Below are 9713 nucleotides of genomic sequence, written 5' to 3'. Positions count from 1 at the left end.
GTATAGATATAGGACCATAGAACCGATATATATGATAATAGATTGATATATATATACAGGTATATATATATATATATTAAGATATATATAAGATATATATATTATATATTATATATATATATACTATATATATATATATATATATAATATTGTTACATATATATAGATAATATACATGTCTGTATATATAGACCGATATCTATATATATATATATAGTATATATATAGATAGATAATTATATAGATAGATAGATTAGAGAGATATATGTATATATATAATATATTATAATATATAATTATTTATTTTAATTTTATATATATTTTATATTTCATTGTTATATATATATTTATATTATATTATAATTATTACTCTAATTATAATTATATATATATATAGACATATACATGTGTAAGATATTATATATAGTTATATATATATATATATATATATATATATATATCCATTGTGGTAATATATAGTTTTATATATTTTTTATTTTATTTATTTTTATATTATATATATATATAGTTTATATAATAAATTATATATATATATCTGCGTGAAGGTGGACTATTGGAAACGTTGTAATTCATTTCAATACTTTATTTCCTACGTTTCGTAATATCATTATTACATCTTCAGGGAATCTGTTAAAGAATAAATAAAATTTCTTTAAAATTACTTAAAAATTACTTTAAACATTACTCCAAAATTCAACATTTATAAATTGCAACACAATTAAAAAAACATACAGAAACGAAAACAAAAAAATAAAAAGACCAAAGACCGCTAACCAACCTTATGCCGAGAAGGCAAGAGACAGAATGACAAAACATAAATAAAAGTTAGCTCAGGTACAGTTGTGTGGAGGAGGTCTGGGTATTTAACTGGGGAACAAGTTGTTTAATAAATAATGACTCTAGGATAGGCAGTTCATATGCATTGTTTGCTTGGCCTATGATTCGGAAATGGCTTCTTTCTATATATATTTTACAATTTTTTGAATGGTTTCTTATATTAGAATGTTCGGGATTGGAGAGCCTACAGCCAGTACGGAAACTTAATCCCCTGTGAGAGTCGATTCTGACCCGCAGTAACCTTCTCGTGGATCCGACATACGTCCCAGAGTTACACTTAAGGCAAGTATACTTATAGACCACGTTGGAGGTCAAGAGAGGGTCCAATCGAGCTTAATATCTGAAAAAGGAACCGATTGTTAGCGGATTTATTGGAATTAATTTCAGATTAATGGCACCATAATGTTTGTGAATAATATATGCAAACTTTTTCGAAAGGAGTCATCATGTAAAAACGGGAATTTAGTATAAAAAACTAATTTTGGTACTGTACATGGTTTGGCGACATTAGCGAATTGTTTGTTAAGGAACAAACGGAGCTTTTTATAAAACAAAATCTGTGGGAAGCAATTATTCGTAAAATATCCAGATAGGAAACTAATTTATATATATATATATATATATATATATATATATATATATATATATATATATATTATATTATATATATATATATATATATATTATATATATATATATATATATATATATATATATATATATATATATATATATATATATATATATATATATATATATATATATATATTATTATATATATATATATATATATATATATATATATATATATATATATATATAGATATATATATATATATATTATATATATATATACTATATATATATATATTATATTATGATATATATATATATAATATATATATATATATATATATATATATATATATATATATATATATATAAGCGAATATCACTGGAAAATGATAGGCAGAAATCCAAGCGCTTTCGTCTTTACTATAGTCCAGATTACCGTTTGGTGTGTCTAACGGTAACCTGGACTATGTCGACTTTTTAAAATCCTTTTATTATTTAGAAAAATTAAATCGTAATCTATGCCCTGAAGATATTAATATTTGAAAGGGTATTGTGTTTGGTACTATTAGCAACCCTTCTCCTCCTAATGTACCTGTAAGATTTCTCCAGGCTTATAAGAAAATTAAAAAAGACGAAACAGTGCAAGTAACAAAGGCAGATAAGTCTAATGCAGTGGTAATAACGAATAAAAGTGACTATGTAAGTAAAATAATGGCATTGCTAAATGATACTAATACATACACGAAACTGAGGTCTGATCCTACACAAACACTGGACTCCCATCCTAATAAGCAGATTAAATCCATTCTAAGGGGCTTGGACCTTTTAATTAAACAATTTACACCGCAATGCGCCTCCTTACCTTATATGTATGGTTTAGTCAAAACACACAAAATCAATAACCCTATCGGACCAATCATTAGTTCAGTTGGCTCAGTTACGTATAATTTATCTAAATAGCTTGTAAAAATTCTCACACCTTTGGTAGGAAACATTTCTAACACGAATGTAAAAAGCAATGTTGATTTTATAAACAAATTGAATAGTTTGAATTTGAATTTTGATTTTAATATGTTTAGTTTTGATGTTGTCTCTTTATTTACAAAAGTGTCTGTAGATGATTTACTTGAATTTTTGGAGGATTAATTAGAACGTCATGATATTCCTTTAACTGTAGCAAACCTCATTAGTCTCATAAGGTTATGTATCAAAGGTAGTAAATTTTATTTTAAGGGGGGATTTTGTACAAAAGTTTGGCATGGCTATGGTAATCCCTTATCTCCTGTCCTTAACAATATTTACATGGAATTTTTTTAGACAAAACTCTTACCAAGAATTTTGCCCCCAAAAATTATATGGTTTAGGTATCTGGATGATATTTTCTGCATTTGGCCAATTCACGAAAATCTCCAGGAATTCATTAATAATCTCAATAATTTAGTCCCTTCTATAAAATTTACTGTAGAGGAAGAAAGAAATTGTAATTTGAATTTTCTTGATGTAACTGTCCATAGAAATGATAGAAATTTCACCTTTTCAGTCTTTAGGAAATCAACTACCATTACCTCTTTTGTTCATTACTACTCCAATCACCATCAAAATGTTAAATTCTCCGTTTTTTCTGGGATGTTCCTAAGGATGTCAGTAGCCCGCAGTTTATTGACGCTGAGGTTAAAACTGTTTATGATATTGCCTTGAAACTTAAATACACAAGGACTTTTGTAGATGTGGCATGGAAAAGAGCTAGAAAAACATTTAACCAATGACAAACTTGAATTTAGTAAGCATAACATTCTAAAATAACCCTATGATAAAAGTTTTTAGAAATTCCTAGAGATTTAAAGCTTTTTAACATAAATGTTGTTTTCAGTAATATTAATGTCAAGAGTTTAGTGATACAAAATTCTCCTAAAAATCTTCCAGGCTGCATATATGTAATTCCTTGCAAAAAGTGTGATTAAGTTTATTACGGACAAACCGGTAAATCTCTTTCACAACGTCTCAAACAGCACCAATATTCTGTGAGTACTGGGCAAATATCGAATGCATTATTCATACATATGAGAGATTTAGATCATCCTATTAACTGGAGTCAAGTAAGAAGAGCCTTAATCCCATGTAATGGCAAAGTTAAAAGGAATATCATTGATTCTTGTTTCATCAAGTCAAATAATGGATATGTTCTAAATTTAAGTCTTGGTTTATTTAAACTTGATTTCTTCATAATGAAAAAGTTGTAGAAAAATATGAGCAACAAAATTAATATATTCAGTTTTTACATGTTTTGGACTATATGGATAAGTTGTAGTTTCTGTTAGGGTTAAATCTATGTTTAGGTTTGACCGTGTGATATCCGATAATCCTGGATTATCTCTCTAATTTTTACCTTTTTGACAATTAACCATCTGGTATTCTTGATCTTTTTGTTTACCTGATAACTTCCTTCCCAACTGCATTTCATTCGTTCCTAGACAATATCTTAGTAAAGACGAAAGCGCTTAGATTTCCGCCTATCATTTTCCTGTGGTATTCGCTTATTTATTGAAGTCACGTGCATCTGCTGTGATTTTTTAAGCATGCATGCACACATATATATATATATATATATATATATATATATATATATATATATATTATATATATATATATATATATATATATATATATCCTTTTATTTTGACAGCAATGAAGTTAGAATGAGAGTAAGGAAGTCAAGTCTCGTGTACTCAAAGAAAATCATAGTTTATCAAAGTAAGATAATAAAAGATAAATGAACTGGACCTTCTTATCACTTACTTATAGAGAATAATTATTCCTTTTCGATCACTATATAAAATGGTTATAGATAAAAAATTTCTGATGAAAAAGAGAAAGAAAAAATACACACGAAAATTTTAGCCCTTTTAGAAGAATGCCAAACAGCAATCCATAAGCCTGTGCGTTCCCTTCTTTGAGGGGGAAATTTGCTGCCCTCTCATTGGTTGTCATTGACATCATTAACTATTCATGTTCAGCTACTTAATGAACTGTTGCCATATCCCAACAGCATTCTAACTTTAAGGTGCAATATATTTAAACATATCTTATGCTGATGCTTAGGGCCCATGCCGCAAAGGTTCAAATTCAATATAGAATATTTTCACATGTTATGAATAAAAATCTTTTGAAGCGCTAATTATTCATCTTTCTTCATCGACGAGTGACCAATTATTGTTTTTAATGGCGTAAAAAGTGCATTCTGATCCAAGAAGTCTGGAGTAATAACAGAAAAAAAACTTAAATCTATATACATTTAAAAAATTTAAAATGAAATTCAATTCTTCAGCGCCTTCTTTTCAGACTTCAGACCTTTTCAAATAATAACAAAGATGTTCATAACAAATACCGGTGTAAAATCAACCTTTTTGTAAGAATTAGAGTGCACCAAATTGGCTATAAGAAGTTTCATGAATTTTTGTTTCAGAAATACCCAGAATTCTACATATGGAGGCCAAGTGAACATTTCATAATACCTTTAAGTCTCTCCTACGCTTATTAGTCACCAATAAGCAAGGGTAGACACCCCTAGAGTAGATATCTATCAGAATTTAGAGGCATTATTACTCTTACAAAAGTGGCAACTGAAAACGACATCACAATAAAATAAATAATAGGAAAGGAGCTACTTTACCCAGCCATTTATTTGTAACTTGGGTCGATGCGTTTCCATAAATAGGAAACAATAAGGTTCTTGGCTTGGAGGGATATTGCAAGACCATTTATTGTACTTTTTCCAATATACCTTTTCACTTAGTGTTTCGAATTTTATTCCATCGAAATTTTAAATGCATATTTGCATGCATATATATATATATATATATATATATATATATATATATATATATATATATATATATATATATATATATATATATTCACCGAGAATTATATTTCATATGCTTTTTTTAAAATAAAATATAATAAAGTTTAAAAGCAACCAAATAAATTAAAAGGAAAAGGAAGAAAGGAAAATACTTTTATTGACTTGACACAGACGAGATAAAACGTTTCCAAATTGGACAGACGGAAAAGTGAAGAAATTCAAACTCTATTCAAAGAAAATAAAAGTTGTTAAAGTTCTTTCTTACATCAATCTCTTTCAAAGTAAGACAAACTCTCTTGAGATAATAATAAATAGAGAATATTTCATCGATTCCTTTACATTATGATAAAATCTTTATTAACAATTATATTTGATGAATTTCATATGAACAAAACTATATATAAATCACTTACTTAAAAAAGATCAAAAATAAATTTCTAGAAAATGGCAAATATCAGGCGGTTTTGGAAATATGTCGAACAGCAGCCCATAAATCTATGTGTTCCTCACACAGTTACCTCTTTTGGTGGGAAATTTGCTGCCCTCTCATTGGCCATCGACGACATCATTAACCACGTCTGTTGGCTACGTCACGAATTTCTAACTCTAAACTGGAATATATTCACACATAGCTCGTGTTTGCATATATATTTATTTTCTCAGTCTTAAATTCAATATTAACAATTTTCAAATAGATATGGGCAAATAAAATACTTTTTAAAGAGTAATAATTCGTTATGCTTCGCCGTGGAGGAGAAACCAGTTTTCGTTATTTAGTGACAGAAATTGAGAATTCTTATCTAAGGATTCGAGAGTAATAACAGAAAAATTATATAAATTTTGAAGGGAATTAAGGCTATAAAATTAAATTTACTTCTTCAACCCCTTTTTATAAGATTCTATACCTTTTCAAATATTTAACAGAAAAGATTAATATAAATTACTGGTGCTAAATCAATATGTTTTTAGGCCTTAGAGTTCTCCCATATGGCCACAATGGAGGAAGGTGGTGACTGCATAAATAAGAAAAAGACGAAGTGGTTACTTTTTTACTTTAGAAACTCACCTCCAGCTCTTTCGTACCTTTATTTTTGTCCATTACACCCCCCACCCACACACACACACACACACACACACACACACTCACACACATATAAAAAACTGAATCACGAAAGTTATGAACGTGATAAATTCATATATAAAATTATATGCCACGAAGGGAAAATAAACAATGGAGTATCCGCGAGATCTTTCAACGTTCAAACGTCCTTTACTTAGCAGAGGAACTGACATACATGAGAAAATGACGATACAAGAAAGGTCGTAAAACTGACAGATAGGGATTATAAAGAAATTAGTACCTAGAATCCGACACACCTGGAAGATGAGTAATCCTCCCAAACAAGCAAAAACATGGTTACAATTAAAAGTTTAAGACAAACTGCTCAGACACAAGGTAACAGCTATTCAGAACTTTGGTAAACAAAAAACATATTCACAATACAGATTCACAATACACATTAAACATACATGTCGAACAGCAACTCATAAACCTGGGTGTTCCTCACACAGTTCCCTCATTTTAGGCGGGAAATTTGCTGCTCTCTCATTGGCTATCGATGACATCATTAGCAATTTATGTTAGCTACGTCATGAACTACTGGTCTCCAGCAATCTAAATCTTAAATGTCATATATTTATACACAACTCTATTTGTGTATATCTGTACTGTCTCGAAGTCTTAAATTCAGTATGAAATATTTTCAAATAGATTTGGAAAAATCAAATATTGTTTCAGAGCTAATTGTTCGTTATTTTTCTCCAAAGAGTAGTTGCTAGGTTTTGTATTTTAATGGCGTAAGAGAGACTTCTTACACAAGGATTCGAGAGTAGTTGCCAGATTTTGTTTTTTAATGGCGTAAAGAGAGAATTCTTACTTAAGGATTCGAGAGTAATAACAGAAAACACTATGTACATTTTTGAGACAATTGAAGCTAAAAAATATAATCATCTCCTTCAGCCCATTGTTTGTCAGATTTTATGCTTTATAAAATACTTAACAGAAATGATTGGCATAATTTACCAACATTTTTATAAGGACTAAAGTTCACCCATAAGGCCACATTGTAGGAAGGTGGTGTTTGCACAAGCAACGTAAAAGACCACTCGGTTACTTTTCTGGACGAGAAATGCAGTTTACTACATAACATGTAGACCGAGCTTATGTTACGTTACACCTCCAGCTATTCCGTACCTTTCTTTATCGCCACTGTACAAGGCCAGAAACTCCTATAGTAAATATTTGTTGAAATGAAATGACACCATTTTTACACAAGTGGTACCTGGTAACTTCTTCATTACGTAAAAAAGAGAAAGGAGGAACTTCTTCCCCCTGCCATTCCTGTATAGTCAAATGGAAAACTGAAGAAATCTAAAACCTTTATTTAAGGAAAGATGTGGGTTCCTAAGGCATCTTTATTATATAAATAGATCTACCGAAGAATATCACACCTAACCACATGCACGCTGATATAAATACATACTGCACAAAAAAATGACATCCATATTCAGCTACTTATTAATGGAGAATATTATTTATAATTTTTCAGTATTTTGATAAGTGAAATCCCTATACATTATAAATACATTCCCCGGGAAGGAGAAAAAAAAAATCTCTCGAAAACCGGATATCGCAATGATGTTAAACAGCAACCCATGGACCTTGACGTTCGTCGCAGTTTCTACCCTTTAGTCGGGCAATTTGCTGCGCTGTGACTGGCTGTCGTTGACATCATAAGCTGCTCCTATTAGCTATGTAATGAACTATAGTTCGACAGATCTAAACTGATAGATTGTTTTCGTCTTTGGGTAAAAACCCTGTTGCCACATTTACCAGTATTCAGTTTTAATACCTTACTTTATAACACATGAATCAATAAATCGGTAGTTTAAAGTTGTTAGCAAGCTTTGCTGGACTTAAGCGTTCACATATTGTGATTATAATTTTATTTGTAAATAAAATGAGAAATCGCATTTATAAACATGACAGCTGTTTCAAAAAACTGTGCCACTTTTCCTGTTACCTTTGACAGGCGAAATGCAGCTGGGCCAAGCCTATTAAACCATGAAGTTTAAAGGAATTACCTCTTAAGCTACCCTTTGTATAAGACCCACCGCCCGGTCTAGCTGAGAACTCTGGCGCCTAACAAGAGTCAGTAGGGAAATTAATTCATTCCTACTGCAAGCACGCTGTGAAATGGGCAAATGCAGTTAAGTATTCCGAAAACTTGCAAACAGGCGATGCTGCAAAGGATAGCTGTTATTAAAGTAAGATCATCTGACGACGAAGATTTTTTGTAATGTACATTTTGAATAGAATCCTGCGATAATTATTGTAAATAATCTTTTTCTCCCAATGATGAGTTTATGTGCAACAGCCTTATAAAAAGTAAAAATTGTTACACGCATTAGACCGTGAGTGAAAAAGGAAATGAAATTTAAGTAAATCATAACTTGATGAATTAGAATGAGGGGGAAACCTAAAATGAAGAGCAATGAAATCCAAAATATTACAAACTTGTTTAGGAAATGGATAGTATGGGAGACGGAAAATTCAAATAATAAAAAAGATTAAATAGAAGTAATCTACTGGCAAGATTATAAGAAAATGTCAAGAACATACATACTGAATGGCAATTACCGATTTTTATTACTTTTAATGGAAAACATCATCATATAAAATATGTAATATTTAAGGGTAAAAGTCATAACAAATATAAAATTAAATAGTCTCAAAAGTAATAAACAAATAAATAGGGATCGAGTTTACGGATTAGGATTTATACGGTCAGTTTCATTAGGTACTGTCCCAAATATTGCCTCCCTAGGAGTTGGCTGAAGGGGACGATTTAAAGGTTAAGAGAGAACTGGCAACAGGATTTTTCTCAAGGAAGTAAACAATCTATCAGTTTAGATCTGTCGGACTTTAATACCATATGTCACCAACAATTTTTAACTCTAAACTCTCATATATTTAAACGTACCTCGTGTTAAGGTAATGATTCCTTGTCACAAAATCTCAAATTTTGTTCAGAAAATATTTATATAGATTGGTGATAATGAAATGCAGTTCAATTACTACTTATTCGTTAGTTTTTAAATCGAAGATTAGTCAATTCTTGCTTTTAATGGCCTGAAAATCGCCGACTTTTCCTAGGAATCAGGAGTAATAAATAAATAAAAACTAATGCAATTTATAAGCCAGTTACAGCTAAAAAAAAAACTATCCTCCATCAAAACCTTATCAAATTGTATACATAACATATGAATAGAAGGAGGCATTAGCTTTGTAAGAATTCGAGTTCCCCTCAATGTCTATCATTGAGGAAGGTAGGGGTTTGCATAAATACGAAAATTC

The sequence above is a fragment of the Macrobrachium nipponense genome, chromosome 2 (genome assembly GCF_015104395.2).
Source record: "Macrobrachium nipponense isolate FS-2020 chromosome 2, ASM1510439v2, whole genome shotgun sequence".
In the NCBI taxonomy this organism is placed as follows: Eukaryota; Metazoa; Arthropoda; class Malacostraca; order Decapoda; family Palaemonidae; genus Macrobrachium; species Macrobrachium nipponense.
Note: the sequence above shows the minus strand (reverse complement) of the source record.